The 18,848-nt window shown below is 41.3% G+C and overlaps 1 protein-coding gene across 1 annotated transcript in view; it reads left to right on the top strand.

The window, feature by feature from the left end:
* Positions 1-12,636: 12,636 nt before the first annotated feature.
* Positions 12,637-18,848, top strand: part of LOC135507266 (2-hydroxyacylsphingosine 1-beta-galactosyltransferase-like) — a 148,671-nt gene continuing 142,459 nt past the window's right edge. Inside the window, 1 exon segment of the mRNA XM_064926867.1 lies at positions 12,637-12,880. The gene's annotated coding sequence lies outside the window, so the exon portion shown is untranslated.

Here is an 18,848-nt window from a genome sequence, read left to right as displayed (position 1 = left end):
CCTACAGAACTGCAGTCAGCCTTGAACCTACGTGTCTTCAATGGGGGGCAGTCGTTATCCCTGGGTGGAGCCTTGAACCTACCTGTCTTCAATGTGGGGAGGGGGCAGTCGTTATCCCCTGGGTGTAGCCTTGAACCTACCTGTCTTCAATGAGGGAGGGGGGCAGTCGTTAACCCCCTGGGTGTAGCCTTGAACCTACATGTCTTCAATGAGGGAGGGGGCAGTCATTATCCCCTGGGTGTAGCCTTGAACCTACCTGTCTTCAGTGAGGAGGGGGGGCAGTCATTATCCCCTGGGTGTAGCCTTGAACCTTCGTGTCTTCAATGAGGAGGGGGGGGGCAGTCGTTATCCCTAGGTGTAGCCTTGAACCTACCTGTCTTCAATGAGGAGGGGAACTGAATAATACACCACCCCCATCAAAACCTCCTAACTCTTGTGTCTTCAATGGATGGCAGTCATTATTCCTGGGTGTAGCCTTGAACCACGTGTCTTCAATGAGGAGGGGGGCATCCGTTATCCCCTGGGTGTAGCCTTGAATGAATGAGGGAGGGGGCAACGTTATCCCTGGGTGCAGCCTTGAACCTACGTGTCTTCCCAATGCAGACAGGGGACTTAAAATGACACTGATCAAAACATCCACTCTTTGCAGCCCAAGATGGTTCCCCGTAGTCAGACTGAGTACTGACTCTCAGCTGCATCTCAGCAGTGGGCTGTATGAATGATGACTGAGCAACTGGCTCCCGCTCCAATCTAATCAACGACCCTGTAATGCAGACAGTTATCACAGTTTAAAACTGACACTGACAGACCCTGTACTGAATCAGCCATCAACAGTAGTAATCTGTAGCCAACAGACCCTGTACTGAAATCAGTTATCAACAGTAGTAATCTATAGTAACAGACCCTGTAATTCTGAAATCTAGTTATCAACAGTAGTAATCTGTCTAGTAACAGACCCCTGTACTGAAATCAGTTATCAACAGTAGTAATCTATAGTAACAGACCCTGTTGTGAAATCATTATCAACAGTAGTAATCTGTAGTAACAGACCCTGTACTGAAATCAGTTATCCAGACAGTAGTAATCTGTTTACTCTGCAGTAACAGACCCTGTACTGAAATCAGCCATCAGCAGTAGTAATCTGTTTGTAACAGACCCTGTACTGAAATCAGTTATCAACAGTAGTAATCTGTAACTAACAGACCCTGTACTGAAATCAGTTATCCAACAGTAGTAATCTGTAGTAACAGACCCTGTACTGAAATCAGCTATCAACAGTAGTAATCTGTAGTAACAGATCCTGTACTGAAATCAGTTATCAACAGTAGTAATCTATAGTAACAGACCCTGTACTGAAATCAGTTATCAACAGTAGTAATCTATAGTAACAGACCCTGTACTGAAATCAGCCATCAACAGTAGTAATCTATAGTAACAGATCCTGTGCTGAAATCAGTTATCAACAGTAGTAATCTGTAGTAACAGACCCTAGACTGAAATCAGTCATCAACAGTAGTAATCTGTAGTAACAAACCCTGTACTGAAATCAGCCATCAACAGTAGTAATCTATAGTAACAGACCCTGTACTGAAATCAGTTATCAACAGTAGTAATCTGTAGTAACAGACCCTGTACTGAAATCAGTTATCAACAGTAGTAATCTGTAGTAACAGACCCTGTACTGAAATCAGTCATCAACAGTAGTAATCTGTAGTAACAGACCCTGTACTGAAATCAGTTATCAACAGTAGTAATCTATAGTAACAGACCCTGTACTGAAATCAGCTATCAACAGTAGTAATCTGTAGTAACAGACCCTGTACTGAAATCAGTCATCAACAGTAGAAATCTATAGTAACAGACCCTGTACTGAAATCAGTTATCAACAGTAGTAATCTGTAGTAACAGACCCTGTACTGAAATCAGTTATCAACAGTAGTAATCTATAGTAACAGACCCTGTACTGAAATCAGCCATCAACAGTAGTAATCTATAGTAACAGACCCTGTACTGAAATCAGCCATCAACAGTAGTAATCTATAGTAACAGATCCTGTACTGAAATCAGTTATCAACAGTAGTAATCTGTAGTAACAGACCCTGTACTGAAATCAGTTATCAACAGTAGTAATCTATAGTAACAGACCCTGTACTAATTCTAATTGTGTCTATCTAGTTATCACCAAGGGGTTTCTACTAATTCTAGTTGTGCCTATCTAGTTATCACCAAGGGGTTTCTACTAATTCTAGTTGTGCCTATCTAGTTATCACCAAGGGGTTTCTACTAATTCTAGTTGTGTCTATCTAGTTATCACCAAGGGGGTTCTACTAATTCTAGTTGTGTCTATCTAGTTATCACAAAACAACCCTACTGCCAACTTCTGGTGTGGAGTATTGGAACCAGACAGAAGGTGATACTGTTTACTCTGCAACTCTACTGCCATCTTCTGGTGTGGAGTATTGGAACCAGACAGAAGGTGATACTGTTTACTCTGCAACTCTACTGCCATCTTCTGGTGTGGAGTATTGGAACCAGACAGAAGGTGATACTGTTTACTCTGCAACTCTACTGCCACCTTCTGGTGTGGAGTATTGGAACCAGACAGAAGGTGATACTGTTTACTCTGCAACTCTACTGCCACCTTCTGGTGTGGAGCATTGGAACCAGACAGAAGGTGATACTGTTTAGTCTGCAACTCTACTGCCACCTTCTGGTGTGGAGTATTGGAACCAGACGGAGGGTGATACTGTTTACTCTGCTGCTACTGTTCTGACTTCAAGTTGCGCTTGGTGAGGAGAAACATCAGACATTTTCGGTCGACTGCATTCGAAAGTTTGACCTTTTGATCACATGGTTGTTTTAAAGGTCATGCAGTCGTCCATGTAGTCGCAGGTCATGCAATTGTTTTACCCACAATGCAACACACCTTGAAAGGCGGTTATATAAATAATCGAATATAAAGCGTTACTAGCAGACCAAAGCTCTGGTTAAACCGGATGCCCTCAGATAACTCTGGGCCCAGTGTCTTCAGCCAAGTCTAGAGCCTGTGTGCAATAACATGATTATCCGAAGGACACACAGCTGCCATCACGCAAATATTACTCCCCTGTAAATCTACAAAGAGCATCCTGTAACACTAACGAGCTTAGAAGTGCCAAGCTATCTCACTGACATTGAACCCTGCATGCACTCCTGCAAAGACAGGAAACACCTGAGCCTAAAGCAGACATTACCAATATCCACGTTTCCTGGACACACATACATTTCATGAAAGCACTGTACACTCACACTCTACCCCCCCTACTGGTCGGGTGCCAAGAGCAAAGGACTTTGCTGTGCACCAATGGGGCTAGAGCAAGGCCCGCCTCCAACTCTTCAGGACCAGTCAGAAGACCAACACGACGAGACTCCACCTACATTATTCTGTGTATTCTGCTGTAACCTCTGGCTGAGCAGCCTAATTATTCTGACATTGGTTAGGTCCGTGCACGATAAACAGCAGGACAAGATATCTTTGACCAATAAACTGCCTTTTTGATACACCTGATTCCACTCTGTCCAGCGTCGTTGTTTTGCATTCCCTCTCCAGTATGAAACACCAACATTAGTCAATGTCTTGACAAAAGTTGTTCCGCTCGAACGAGCGCCCATTTGTTTTGGCTCTACAACATCCATGAGTACGACCCTGCCTCACACAGGAAGCGGCGCAGGTCCTAATCCAGGCACTTGTCATCTCCCGTCTGGATTACTGCAACTCGCTGTTGGCTGGGCTCCCTGCCTGTGCCATTAAACCCCTACAACTCATCCAGAACGCAGCCCGTCTGGTGTTCAGCCTTCCCAAGTTCTCTCCCGTCACCCCCGCTCCTCCGCTCTCTCCACTGGCTTCCAGTTGAAGCTCGCATCCGCTACAAGACCATGGTGCTTGCCTACGGGCTGTGAGGGGAACGGCACCGCAGTACCTCCAGGCTCTGATCAGGCCCTACACCCAAACAAGGGCACTGCGTTCATCCACCTCTGGCCTGCTCGCCTCCCTACCACTGAGGAAGTACAGTTCCCGCTCAGCCCAGTCAAAACTGTTCGCTGCTCTGGCCCCCAATGGTGGAACAAACTCCCTCACGACGCCAGGACAGCGGAGTCAATCACCACCTTCCGGAGACACCTGAAACCCCACCTCTTTAAGGAATACCTAGGATAGGATAAAGTAATCCTTCTCACCCCCTTAAATGATTTAGATGCACTATTGTAAAGTGGTTGTTCCACTGGATGTCATAAGGTGAATTCACCAATTTGTAAGTCGCTCTGGATAAGAGCGTCTGCCAAATGACTTAAATGTAAATGTAATGTAAATGGCTCTTGAGCATGTCCATGATTGTGCCATTTGTTAGTGTAATGTTTCGTTCTGACCACCAGATGGCGGCAGAGCGAGTGGAAGCAGCACAGAGATGAGAACGGAGCAGAGAAGGACTGTCTAACTCAGAGTAAAGGGTGAAGTTGCCCCTAGACGGCTGATCTTCGGTCAGTTCAGTATTTCCCCCAATAATGTTAAGGTTAGGATTGGGGGGATGGGAAAGCTGACCCAAGATCTGTACCTAGGGGGAAATTTCAATGATCTAGGATCAGCTCCCTCTCCATATAATCTGACCCATTATGATCTAACAGTCTAAACTGATCCTAGACCAGTACAGACCACAGTTGAAACACAGAAAAAACACCATTAATTGAGATTCAGTCTTCCCAGCCTGGTGCAGGTCTACAATTTTGTTTCTGGTGTCCTTTGACAGCTCTTTGGTCTTGGCCATAGTGGGGTTTGGAGTGTGACTGTTTGAGATTGTGGACAGGTGTCTTTTATACTGATAACAAGTTCAAACAGGTGCCATTAATACAGCAAATGAGTGGAGGACAGTGGACTCTCTTAAAGAAGAAGTTACAGGTCTCTGAGAGTCAGAAATCTTGCTTGTTTGTAGGTGACCAAATACTTATTTTCCACCACAATTTGCAAAAAAATTCATAAAAAATCCTACAATGTGATTTTCTGGATTTTTTTTCTCATTTTGTCTGTCATAGTTGAAGTGTACCTATGATGAAAATTACAGGCCTCTCATCTTTTTAAGTGGGAGAACTTGCACAATTGGTGGCTGACTAAAAACTTTTTTGCCCCACTGTATCTGTGTTAGAGGGGACAGACATGGTTGGAGGGACAGACATGGTTGTATATCTGTGTTGGACTTGCTGTCCCCCTACAGACCATCAGTCAAGATGTAGCTGACCCCCTACAGACCACCGGCCAGGATGTAGCTGACCCCCTACAGACCTCCGGCCAAGATGTAGCTGCCTCCCCCTACAGACCTCCGGCCAAGATGTAGCTGCCCCCTACAAACCTCTGCCCAAAATGTAGCTGCTCCTCCCTACAGACCACCGGCCAAGATGTAGCTGTCCCCCCACCCTACAGACCGCTAGCCAAGATGTAGCTGACCCACCCCCCTACAGACCGCTAACCAAGATGTAGCTGATCGGCTAAGGAGAGCGTGATCACACAGTCGTCCGGAACAGCAGGTGCTGTTATGCATGGTTCAGTGTTGCTTGCCTCGAAGCGAGCATAAAAGGCATTTAGGTTGTCTGGTAGGTTCACTGGGATACTCGCGGCTGGGCCTCCCTCTGTAATAGATTGCAAACCCTGCCGAAGAGCATCAGAGCCGGTGTAGTAAGAATCGATCTTAGTCCTGTATTGACGCTTTGCCTGTTTGATGGTTCACCTTTATTTAACTAGTCAGTTAAGAACAAATTCTTATTTACAATGACGGCCTAGGAACAGTGCGTTAACGGCCTTGTTCAGGGGGCAGATGCCAGATTTTTACCTTGTGTCAGCTCTAGGATTCAATCTTGCAACCCTTTGGTTACAAGTTCAAGACTACCTGCCACCTGCGGTATTAGTGCCAGCATCGGTTTGTGGGGTAAATAGACGGCTACGAAAAATATAGAGGAAAACTCTCTAGAAGCATCTGGGTGAACTCAACTGGCAGTATTAAACTGTTTGAGCACCTCACGCCTTCTCCTCTCCTCCCCTCTCTTCCTTTATCTGACTCCTCTCACTCCTCTCTCCCTTCTTCTCACCTAACCTCTCCTCCCTTCTCTTCTCCTCTCACCCCCCTCCCTTCTCTCTTCTCCTCTATCTGAGTCCTCTCCTCTCCTCTCCTTCAGTGTTCTGTTCATCAGTAGATTGAGTGTCCCAGGGTGATCAACTATTGATATGAAGCTCAGGTGACAGAGAGAGAAAGAGAGACAGGGAGGGAGAGAAAGAGTGGCCCAGGGACATGTAGACCCAGGGACATGTACTAGTCTGTGGCGATCTAAATGCCAGAACTGGACAAGAACCTGACACCCTCAGCACACAGGGGGGACAAACACCTACCTGGAGGTGACAGCATTCCCCTCCCCATATGCCCCTTAGACACAACTACGACAACATAACCAACAAAAATGGGTCACAACTCCTGCTGCTCTGTCGCACGCTGGGCATGTACATAGTCAATGAACAATAATACTAATAGGAAATTAATAACATTAAGAAATGCTATAGATGGAAGGAAAGTAGTGTGGAAACCTACCAAAACCTATTAGGCAACAACAAATTCAATCCCCTTTAGACAACTTCCTGGACAAAACCTTTCACTGTAGTAGTCGAGGTGTAAATTAGTAGAAAACCTAAGCAGTATATTTGACATTTCATTTCAGCTCCAGTATCAAATAATAAAATGTCAAGCAGAAAACCGAAACAATTTAAAAACAATGACAAATGGTTAAACTGCGTTAATTTTCAGCTAACTTTAAGTAACGTGTAAATATTTGTATGAACATAACAAGATTCAACAAATGAGACATAAACGGAACAAGTTCCACAGACACGTGACTAACAGAAATTGAAGAATTTAGCAACACGAGAGAGAGAGAGAGAGAGAGAGAGAGAGAGAGAGAGAGAGAGAGAGAGAGATGGAATAGGGGTGGACAAATGGACTTGTGTTCAGGGAAATAAATGTTCATTTGTATTGAACCCCCCTGCCCCCCCCCCCACAGTGTGTGTGAACAGACCAGCGTCTTTGTCTGGGTGATGTTAACATTTAAACAACGCCCCGCCTACCCCTTCCTCCCTCTCCTCTGTCTCTCCTCCTCTCTCCTCCAATCTGATAACCATCTCTCCTTCCTCCCTCTCCTCTGTCTCTCCTCCTCTCTCCTCCAATCTGATAACCATCTCCCTTCCTCCCTCTCCTCTGTCTCTCCTCCTCTCTCCTCCAATCTGATAACCATCTCCCCTTCCTCCCTCTCCTCTGTCTCTCCTCCTCTCTCCTCCAATCTGATAACCATCTCCCTTCCTCCCTCTCCTCTGTCTCTCCTCCTCTCTCCTCCAATCTGATAACCATCTCCCCTTCCTCCCTCTCCTCTGTCTCTCCTCCTCTCTCCTCCAATCTGATAACCATCTCCCCTTCCTCCCTCTCCTCTGTCTCTCCTCCTCTCTCCTCCAATCTGATAACCATCTCCCCCTTCCCTCCCTCTCCTCTGTCTCTCCTCCTCTCTCCTCCAATCTGATAACCATCTCCCCCCCTCCCTCTCCTCCCTGTCTCTCCTCCTCTCTCCTCCAATCTGATAACCATCTCCCCTTCCTCCCTCTCCTCTGTCTCTCCTCCTCTCTCCTCCAATCTGATAACCATCTCCCCTTCCTCCCTCTCCTCTGTCTCTCCTCCTCTCTCCTCCAATCTGAAAACCATCTCCCCTTCCTCCCTCTCCTCTGTCTCTCCTCCTCTCTCCTCCAATCTGATAACCATCTCCCCTTCCTCCCTCTCCTCTGTCTCTCCTCCTCTCTCCTCCAATCTGATAACCATCTCCCTTCCTCCCTCTCCCTCTGTCTCTCCTCCTCTCTCCTCCAATCTGATAACCATCTCCCTTCCTCCCTCTCCTCTGTCTCTCCTCCTCTCTCCTCCAATCTGATAACCATCTCCCCTTCCTCCCTCTCCTCTGTCTCTCCTCCTCTCTCCTCCAATCTGATAACCATCTCCCTTCCTCCCTCTCCTCTGTCTCTCCTCCTCTCTCCTCCAATCTGATAACCATCTCCCCTTCCTCCCTCTCCTCTGTCTCTCCTCCTCTCTCCTCCAATCTGATAACCATCTCCCTTCCTCCCTCTCCTCTGTCTCTCCTCCTCTCTCCTCCAATCTGATAACCATCTCCCCTTCCTCCCTCTCCTCTGTCTCTCCTCCTCTCTCCTCCAATCTGATAACCATCTCCCCTTCCTCCCTCTCCTCTGTCTCTCCTCCTCTCTCCTCCAATCTGATAACCATCTCCCCTTCCTCCCTCTCCCCTCTGTCTCTCCTCCTCTCTCCTCCAATCTGATAACCATCTCTCCTTCCCCCTCCCTCCCTCCCTCCCTCCCTCCCTCCCTCCCTCCCTCCCTCCCTCCCTCCCTCCCTCCCTCCCTCCCTCCCTCCCTCCCCCCTCCCTCCCTCCCTCCCTCCCTCCCTCCTCCCTCCCTCCCTCCTCCACACTGATAACCATCTCTCCATCCCCCTCCCTCCCTCCCTCCCTCTCCTCTGTCTCTCCTCCTCTCTCCTCCAATCTGATAACCATCTCTCCATCCCCCTCCCTCCCTCCCTCCCTCCCTCCTCCACACTGATAATCATCTCACCCTCCCTTCCTCCCCCTCTATCTGAAGAACAGAGGATGAAAGGAAGAACCGAGGAGAAGAGAGGAACCTCCCCTACTGAATGTTTCCCACCTGGTGTGTTACTGAGGTCAAGTACACTCTTAGAAAAAAGGTGCTATCTAGAACCTAAAGGGGTTCTGTTCCCAGGGGGTTCTGTTCCCTTGTTCTCAGGGGGGTGTATTGTTCTCTGGGGGTTATTGTTCTCTGGGGGTTATTGTTCTCTGGGGGTTATTGTTCCCGGGGGGGTTATTGTTCCCAGGGGGTTATTGTTCCCAGGGGGTTATTGTTCTCAGGGGGTATTGTTCCCAGGGGTTATTGTTCCCAGGGGGGTTATTGTTCCCAGGGGGGTTATTGTTCCCAGGGGGGTTATTGTTCCCAGGGGGGTTATTGTTCCCAGGGGGTTATTGTTCTCAGGGGGTTATTGTTCCCAGGGGGTTATTGTTCCCAGGGGGGTTATTGTTCCCAGGGGGTTATTGTTCCCAGGGGGTTATTGTTCTCAGGGGGTTATTGTTCCCAGGGGGGTTATTGTTCCCAGGGGTTATTGTTCCCAGGGGGTTATTGTTCCCAGGGGGGTTATTGTTCCCGGGGGTTATTGTTCTCGGGGGTTATTGTTCCCAGGGGTTATTGTTCCCAGGGGGTTATTGTTCCCAGGGGGTTATTGTTCCCAGGGGGTTATTGTTCCCAGGGGGTTATTGTTCTCAGGGGGTTATTGTTCCCAGGGGGGTTATTGTTCCCAGGGGGTTATTGTTCCCAGGGGGTTATTGTTCCCAGGGGGTTATTGTTCCCAGGGGGTTATTGTTCTCTGGGGGGTTATTGTTCTCAGGGGGTTATTGTTCCCAGGGGGTTATTGTTCCCAGGGGGGGGGTTATTGTTCCTAGGGGGGTTATTGTTCCCAGGGGGTTATTGTTCCCAGGGGGGTTATTGTTCTCAGGGGGTTATTGTTCCCAGGGGGGTTATTGTTCCCAGGGGGGTTATTGTTCCTAGGGGTTATTGTTCTCAGGGGTTCTCCCTGTTAGTGAATGTATTAATGTCCTCTGTGTTGTTAGTGAATGTCCTCTGTGTTGTTAGTGAATGTATTCATGTCCTCTGTGTTGTTAGTGAATGTGTTAATGTCCTCTGTGTTGTTAGTGAATGTATTAATGTCCTCTGTGTTGTTAGTGAATGTATTCATGTCCTCTGTGTTGTTAGTGAATGTATTAATGTCCTCTGTGTTGTTAGTGAATGTATTCATGTCCTCTGTGTTGTTAGTGAATGTATTCATGTCCTCTGTGTTGTTAGTGAATGTATTCATGTCCTCTGTGTTGTTAGTGAATGTATTAATGTCCTCTGTGTTGTTAGTGAATGTATTCATGTCCTCTGTGTTGTTAGTGAATGTATTCATGTCCTCTGTGTTGTTAGTGAATGCATTAATGTCCTCTGTGTTGTTAGTGAATGTATTCATGTCCTCTGTGTTGTTAGTGAATGTATTCATGTCCTCTGTGTTGTTAGTGAATGTATTCATGTCCTCTGTGTTGTTAGTGACCGTAGGTAAATACCAAATGAGTTGTTTACCAAGTCAAGGTGTCATGTCATAGCTGAGATCTTTCTGCAGACATTTTGAGTCTTCATTCGGAGTAGATATCTTTTTTTTTTTGGTCGCTTAAAAACTTGAGCAAGACTTTACAGTTATTGTGTTGCCAAAGTTGGCATTTTCACAGTTCTTCCACTAAATGAGTTTAGGTCCAATTTTCTGGAGACATTTTTTTTAAAAGTCGTCTTCGTGCATAGAGTTTGTTATCTTCGTATGTTTTTGGTTTGGCAGACATTTTAAAGTGACGAATCTGAGGCATGGTAACTCTGTCACTTCTTTACAGAAAGTAGAAATACACAGTAAGGCATTAGTCTCCCAGTTCCACCAATTATAGGCCATGTGCTTTCTAAATAAGGTCTATGTTTATCTATATCTATATCTTCAATATAACTCCTATAACCTGTCCTTACTGGGATTGTTGAATATATATATAACCTGTCCTTACTAGGATTGTTGTATATATATAACCTGTCCTTACTAGGATTGTTGTATATATATAACCTGTCCTTACTAGGATTGTTGTATATATATAACCTGTCCATACTGGGATTGTTGTATATATATCCTATAACCTGTCCTAACTGGGATTGTTGTATATATATAATCTGTCCTTACTAGGAGTGTTGTATATATATAACCTGTCCTTACTAGGAGTGTTGTATATATATAACCTGTCCTTACTGGGATTGTTGTATATATATATAACCTGTCCTTACTAGGATTGTTGTATATATATAACCTGTCCTTACTGGGATTGTTGTATATATATCCTATAACCTGTCCTAACTGGGATTGTTGTATATATATAATCTGTCCTTACTAGGAGTGTTGTATATATATAACCTGTCCTTACTGGGATTGTTGTATATATATCCTATAACCTGTCCTAACTGGGATTGTTGTATATATATAATCTGTCCTTACTAGGAGTGTTGTATATATATAACCTGTCCTTACTAGGATTGTTGTATATATATAACCTGTCCTTACTGGGATTGTTGTATATATCTCCTATAACCTGTCCTTACTAGGATTGTTGTATATATATAACCTGTCCTTACTAGGATTGTTGTATATATATAACCTGTCCTTACTAGGATTGTTGTATATATATAACCTGTCCTTACTTGGATTGTTGTATATATATAACCTGTCCTTACTTGGAGTGTTGTATATATATAACCTGTCCTTACTTGGATTGTTGTATATATATAACCTGTCCTTACTAGGATTGTTGTATATATCTCCTATAACCTGTCCTTACTAGGATTGTTGTATATATATAACCTGTCCTTACTAGGATTGCTGTATATATATAACCTGTCCTTACTAGGATTGTTGTATATATATAACCTGTCCTTACTAGGATTGTTGTATATATATAACCTGTCCTTACTTGGAGTGTTGTATATATATAACCTGTCCTTACTAGGATTGTTGTATATATCTCCTATAACCTGTCCTTACTGGGATTGTTTTATATATAATCTGTCCTTACTAGGATTGTTTTATGGAAAAGCATTGTTATATGGTTGTGTGGCTGTTGACAGTCTTAGAAAAGAGTTGAATGAAACATTAAATGGAGATTATCCTCGGAGCCCCTCCTCCATGTTTACAGGGTCAACAACACACCTGTTTAGAGACAGTCAGTCAGGTAGCACAATGGGTTCTCTCTGTTCTCCTCTTCCTCTCTGTACCCCTTTAATTCAATTTAAAGGGGATTTATTCACATGGGGAAACATGTTACCATTTTGCTAAAGCAAGTAAAGTAGATAATAATGAAAAGTGAAATTAACAATATCAAATGGACAGTAAACATACACTCACATAAGTTCCAAAAGAAGAAAGACATTTCAAATGTCATATTATGTCTGTAAACAGTGTTGTAATGATGTACAAATAGTTAAAGTACAACATGGAAAATAAATAAACATAAATATGGGTTGTTTTTACAATGGTGTTTGTTCTTCACTGTTTGACCTTTTCTTGTGGCAACAGGTCACAAATCTTGCTACAACTCTCTCTCTTTCTCTCTGTCAATTCAATTCAAAGGGCTTTATTGACATGGGAAACATATGTTAACGTTGCCAAAGCAAGTAAAATAGATAATAAACAAAAGTGAAATAAACCATACAAAATGTACAGTAAACATATCATATCATAATGGCTATGTACAGTGTTGTAGTCTCTCTCTCAACTCAAAGTGCTTCATTGGGAAAGACCCAACCAAATCATGAGAAAACAGAAAGAGAATTACATGACAAAGAATTTGCAAAGAATTTACAACAAAAGCACAGAGCAAATTAGCCCTAAACAGAGAGTACAGTCTTCCCCTCTCTCTCTCTCTCTGCCACTCCCTTCATTTCGGAGGTAGCGCAGAGCTAAGTACCGCCCCAGAGAAGGCCAGTCGGAGTTGGATCGGAGACTGTCGTCGACCATCCGTTACCAGACGCATCTGAACTGGAGCCGCAGCACAGCAGCTAACCCGTCCTTTCCATTTAATTAATACGGACACTTTTTCAGAATATAGTATTTATTTATTTTTCAACCTGTCGTTCAGGTGGACTCTGGATAGTTGCCTCCCTTCCCCTCACCCTTTCTACCGTGTAAAAGGAACTAAGGTAAGCCGAAACTTCCCGCTTGTATGCAGCAGCAACAGGTGTCCGTGTGTGTGTGTGTGTGTGTATGCGCGCCTGCTGGTGCGTGTGTGGTTTCAAAATATACAGGTGCAACATAACCTCGTATCTATGACCGAATAGCAGTAAAGTTGTAGCGTCCAATAGACGCGGTTGATAGAGAGAGAAAAAAGTTCAAGGAGAAAGACAGAGAGCGAGGGAGAGTCCTCTGTGTCGTAACCAAAGCAGGACACCTAGCAGGTGCATCTCGCCGTGGGTAGTCTAGGCTGCCGACTCAGTGTTTTTCCGCTGACCACAGTGTGTCTTTCTCGATTTAAAACAGCAACACATTTCATTGAACCTTTATTTAACTAGGTAAGTAATTTAAGGACCAATTCTTATTTGCAACGACGGCCAACAACAACCAAACCCGGACGATACTGGGTCAATTGTGCGCCGCCCTATGGGGACTCCCAATCACAGCCGGGTTGTGATACAGCCTGTAATCGAACCAGGGTGTCTGTAGTAACGCCTCAAGCACTGAGGTGCAGTAGCTTAGACCGCTGCGCCACTCGATCACCCACAATGCCTCACTCTTTCTGTAACTCTCTCTCCTCAATCTATCCATTCATCCATTCATTCCCTTTCTGTCTCTGTCTCACACAAAGCATGACGATGTCTTACCACTGAGACAATAGAAAACGGGCCATTTTCTCTCTCCAGTTAATATCCATACACCTCACCTGCACAAACTCAAACATTGACCCAGAGAGAGAGCAGAGAGCACACAGCATTATGAGGAATCTACATAGGTACACACTGAGTGACATTATGTCCTAATGGTATCCTGTTCACTGTGTAGTGCAATGTTTATGACAAGAGGCTGTATTGTGATTTGGGTGCTGTTTGGGACGCAGGCTGAATGTCACATGACCGTGTGACCAGGATGTTGTCCGAGTAACTACAGACAGTAGTCTGTTCTACCTTAGTTAATGTTGATATATAATGTCTGTAGTCTGTTCTACCTTAGTTAATGTTGATATATAATGTCAGTAGTCTGTTCTACCTTAGTTAATGTCTGTAGTCTGTTCTACCTTAGTTAATGTTGATATATAATGTCAGTAGTCTGTTCTACCTTAGTTAATGTCTGTAGTCTGTTCTACCTTAGTTAATGTCAGTAGTCTGTTCTACCTTAGTTAATGTCTGTAGTCTGTTCTGTTAGTTAATGTTGATATATAATGTCAGTAGTCTGTTCTACCTTAGTTAATGTTGATATATAATGTCTGTAGTCTGTTCTACCTTAGTTAATGTTGATATATAATGTCAGTAGTCTGTTCTACCTTAGTTAATGTTGATATATAATGTCAGTAGTCTGTTCGACCTTAGTTAATGTCTGTAGTCTGTTCTACCTTAGTTAATGTTGATATATAATGTCAGTAGTCTGTTCTACCTTAGTTAATGTTGATATATAATGTCTGTAGTCTGTTCTACCTTAGTTAATGTTGATATATAATGTCTGTAGTCTGTTCTACCTTAGTTAATGTCTGTAGTCTGTTCTACCTTAGTTAATGTCTGTAGTCTGTTCTACCTTAGTTAATGTCAGTAGTCAGTTCTACCTTAGTTAATGTTGATATATAATGTCTGTAGTCTGTTCTACCTTAGTTAATGTTGATATATAATGTCAGTAGTCTGTTCTACCTTAGTTAATGTTGATATATAATGTCAGTAGTCTGTTCTACCTTAGTTAATGTCAGTAGTCTGTTCTACCTTAGTTAATGTTGATATATAATGTCTGTAGTCTGTTCTACCTTAGTTAATGTTAGTAGTCTGTTCTACCTTAGTTAATGTTGATATATAATGTCAGTAGTCTGTTCTACCTTAGTTAATGTTGATATATAATGTCAGTAGTCTGTTCTACCTTAGTTAATGTTGATATATAATGTCTGTAGTCTGTTCTACCTTAGTTAATGTTGATATATAATGTCAGTAGTCTGTTCTACCTTAGTTAATGTTGATATATAATGTCTGTAGTCTGTTCTACCTTAGTTAATGTTAGTAGTCTGTTCTACCTTAGTTAATGTTGATATATAATGTCTGTAGTCTGTTCCACCTTAGTTAATGTTGATATATAATGTCAGTAGTCTGTTCTACCTTAGTTAATGTTGATATATAATGTCAGTAGTCTGTTCTACCTTAGTTAATGTTGATATATAATGTCAGTAGTCTGTTCTACCTTAGTTAATGTCAGTAGTCTGTTCTACCTTGTTAATGTTGATATATAATGTCTGTAACCTGTTCTACCTTAGTTAATGTCAGTAGTCTGTTCTACCTTAGTTATATATATAATGTCTGTAGTCTGTTCTACCTTAGTTAATGTTGATATATAATGTCAGTAGTCTGTTCTACCTTAGTTAATGTCTGTAGTCTGTTCTACCTTATTAATGTCTGTCTGTTCTACCTTAGTTAATGTCTGTAGTCTGTTCTACCTTAGTTAATGTCAGTAGTCTGTTCTACCTTAGTTAATGTTGATATATAATGTCAGTAGTCTGTTCTACCTTAGTTAATGTTGATATATAATGTCAGTAGTCTGTTCTACCTTAGTTAATGTTGATATATAATGTCATTAGTCTGTTCTACCTTAGATAATGTCTGTAGTCTGTTCCACCTTAGTTAATGTTGATATATAATGTCAGTAGTCTGTTCTACCTTAGTTAATGTCAGTAGTCTGTTCTACCTTAGTTAATGTCTGTTGTTACCTTTGTTAATGTCAGTAGTCTGTTCTACCTTAGTTAATGTCTGTAGTCTGTTCTACCTTAGTTAATGTCAGTAGTCTGTTCTACCTTAGTTAATGTTGATATATAATGTCAGTAGTCTGTTCTACCTTAGTTAATGTCAGTAGTCTGTTCTACCTTAGTTAATGTTGATGTATAATGTCAGTAGTCTGTTCTACCTTAGTTAATGTTGATATATAATGTCTGTAGTCTGTTCTACCTTAGTTAATGTTGATATATAATGTCAGTAGTCTGTTCTACCTTAGTTAATGTCTGTAGTCTGTTTCTACCTTAGTTAATGTTGATATATAATGTCAGTAGTCTGTTCTACCTTAGTTAATGTCTGTAGTCTGTTCTACCTTAAATGTCAGTAGTCTGTTCTACCTTAGTTAATGTCTGTAGTCTGTTCTACCTTAGTTAATGTTGATATATAATGTCAGTAGTCTGTTCTACCTTAGTTAATGTTGATATATAATGTCTGTAGTCTGTTCTACCTTAGTTAATGTTGATATATAATGTCAGTAGTCTGTTCTACCTTAGTTAATGTTGATATATAATGTCAGTAGTCTGTTCGACCTTAGTTAATGTCTGTAGTCTGTTCTACCTTAGTTAATGTTGATATATAATGTCAGTAGTCTGTTCTACCTTAGTTAATGTTGATATATAATGTCTGTAGTCTGTTCTACCTTAGTTAATGTTGATATATAATGTCTGTAGTCTGTTCTACCTTAGTTAATGTCTGTAGTCTGTTCTACCTTAGTTAATGTTGATATATAATGTCAGTAGTCTGTTCTACCTTAGTTAATGTCAGTAGTCTGTTCTACCTTAGTTAATGTTAGTAGTCTGTTCTACCTTAATGTTGATATATAATGTCAGTAGTCTGTTCTACCTTAGTTAATGTTGATATATAATGTCAGTAGTCTGTTCTACCTTAGTTAATGTTGATATATAATGTCTGTAGTCTGTTCTACCTTAGTTAATGTTAGTAGTCTGTTCTACCTTAGTTAATGTTGATATATAATGTCTGTAGTCTGTTCCACCTTAGTTAATGTTGATATATAATGTCAGTAGTCTGTTCTACCTTAGTTAATGTTGATATATAATGTCAGTAGTCTGTTCTACCTTAGTTAATGTCTGTAGTCTGTTCTACCTTAGTTAATGTTGATATATAATGTCTGTAGTCTGTTCTACCTTAGTTAATGTCAGTAGTCTGTTCTACCTTAGTTAATGTTGATATATAATGTCAGTAGTCTGTTCTACCTTAGTTAATGTCAGTAGTCTGTTCTACCTTAGTTAATGTTGATGTATAATGTCAGTAGTCTGTTCTACCTTAGTTAATGTTGATATATAATGTCTGTAGTCTGTTCTACCTTAGTTAATGTTGATATATAATGTCAGTAGTCTGTTCTACCTTAGTTAATGTCTGTAGTCTGTTCTACCTTAGTTAATGTTGATATATAATGTCAGTAGTCTGTTCTACCTTAGTTAATGTCTGTAGTCTGTTCTACCTTAGTTAATGTCAGTAGTCTGTTCTACCTTAGTTAATGTCTGTAGTCTGTTCTACCTTAGTTAATGTTGATATATAATGTCAGTAGTCTGTTCTACCTTAGTTAATGTTGATATATAATGTCTGTAGTCTGTTCTACCTTAGTTAATGTTGATATATAATGTCAGTAGTCTGTTCTACCTTAGTTAATGTTGATATATAATGTCAGTAGTCTGTTCGACCTTAGTTAATGTCTGTAGTCTGTTCTACCTTAGTTAATGTTGATATATAATGTCAGTAGTCTGTTCTACCTTAGTTAATGTTGATATATAATAGTCTGTTCTACCTTAGTTAATGTTGATATATAATGTCTGTAGTCTGTTCTACCTTAGTTAATGTCTGTAGTCTGTTCTACCTTAGTTAATGTTGATATATAATGTCAGTAGTCTGTTCTACCTTAGTTAATGTCAGTAGTCTGTTCTACCTTAGTTAATGTTAGTAGTCTGTTCTACCTTAATGTTGATATATAATGTCAGTAGTCTGTTCTACCTTAGTTAATGTTGATATATAATGTCAGTAGTCTGTTCTACCTTAGTTAATGTTGATATATAATGTCTGTAGTCTGTTCTACCTTAGTTAATGTTAGTAGTCTGTTCTACCTTAGTTAATGTTGATATATAATGTCTGTAGTCTGTTCCACCTTAGTTAATGTTGATATATAATGTCAGTAGTCTGTTCTACCTTAGTTAATGTTGATATATAATGTCAGTAGTCTGTTCTACCTTAGTTAATGTCTGTAGTCTGTTCTACCTTAGTTAATGTTGATATATAATGTCTGTAGTCTGTTCTACCTTAGTTAATGTCAGTAGTCTGTTCTACCTTAGTTAATGTTGATATATAATGTCTGTAGTCTGTTCTACCTTAGTTAATGTTGATATATAATGTCAGTAGTCTGTTCTACCTTAGTTAATGTCAGTAGTCTGTTCTACCTTAGTTAATGTCTGTAGTCTGTTCTACCTTAGTTAATGTCTGTAGTCTGTTCTACCTTAGTTAATGTCAGTAGTCTGTTCTACCTTAGTTAATGTTGATATATAATGTCAGTAGTCTGTTCTACCTTAGTTAATGTTGATATATAATGTCAGTAGTCTGTTCTACCTTAGTTAATGTTGATATATAATGTCAGTAGTCTGTTCTACCTTAGATAATGTCTGTAGTCTGTTCCACCTTAGTTAATGTTGATATATAATGTCAGTAGTCTGTTCTACCTTAGTTAATGTCAGTAGTCTGTTCTACCTTAGTTAATGTTGATATATAATGTCAGTAGTCTGTTCTACCTTAGTTAATGTCAGTAGTCTGTTCTACCTTAGTTAATGTCTGTAGTCTGTTCCACCTTTGTTAATGTCAGTAGTCTGTTCTACCTTAGTTAATGTCTGTAGTCTGTTCTACCTTAGTTAATGTCAGTAGTCTGTTCTACCTTAGTTAATGTTGATGTATAATGTCAGTAGTCTGTTCTACCTTAGTTAATGTTGATATATAATGTCAGTAGTCTGTTCTACCTTAGTTAATGTCAGTAGTCTGTTCTACCTTAGTTAATGTTGATATATAATGTCTGTAGTCTGTTCTACCTTAGTTAATGTCAGTAGTCTGTTCTACCTTAATGTTGATATATAATGTCAGTAGTCTGTTCTACCTTAGTTAATGTTGATATATAATGTCA

The sequence above is a fragment of the Oncorhynchus masou genome, chromosome 20 (assembly GCF_036934945.1).
Source record: "Oncorhynchus masou masou isolate Uvic2021 chromosome 20, UVic_Omas_1.1, whole genome shotgun sequence".
Lineage (NCBI taxonomy): Eukaryota > Metazoa > Chordata > Actinopteri > Salmoniformes > Salmonidae > Oncorhynchus > Oncorhynchus masou.
The sequence above is the reverse complement of the archived record's forward strand: the minus strand, read 5'-3'. Positions and strand labels throughout refer to the sequence as shown.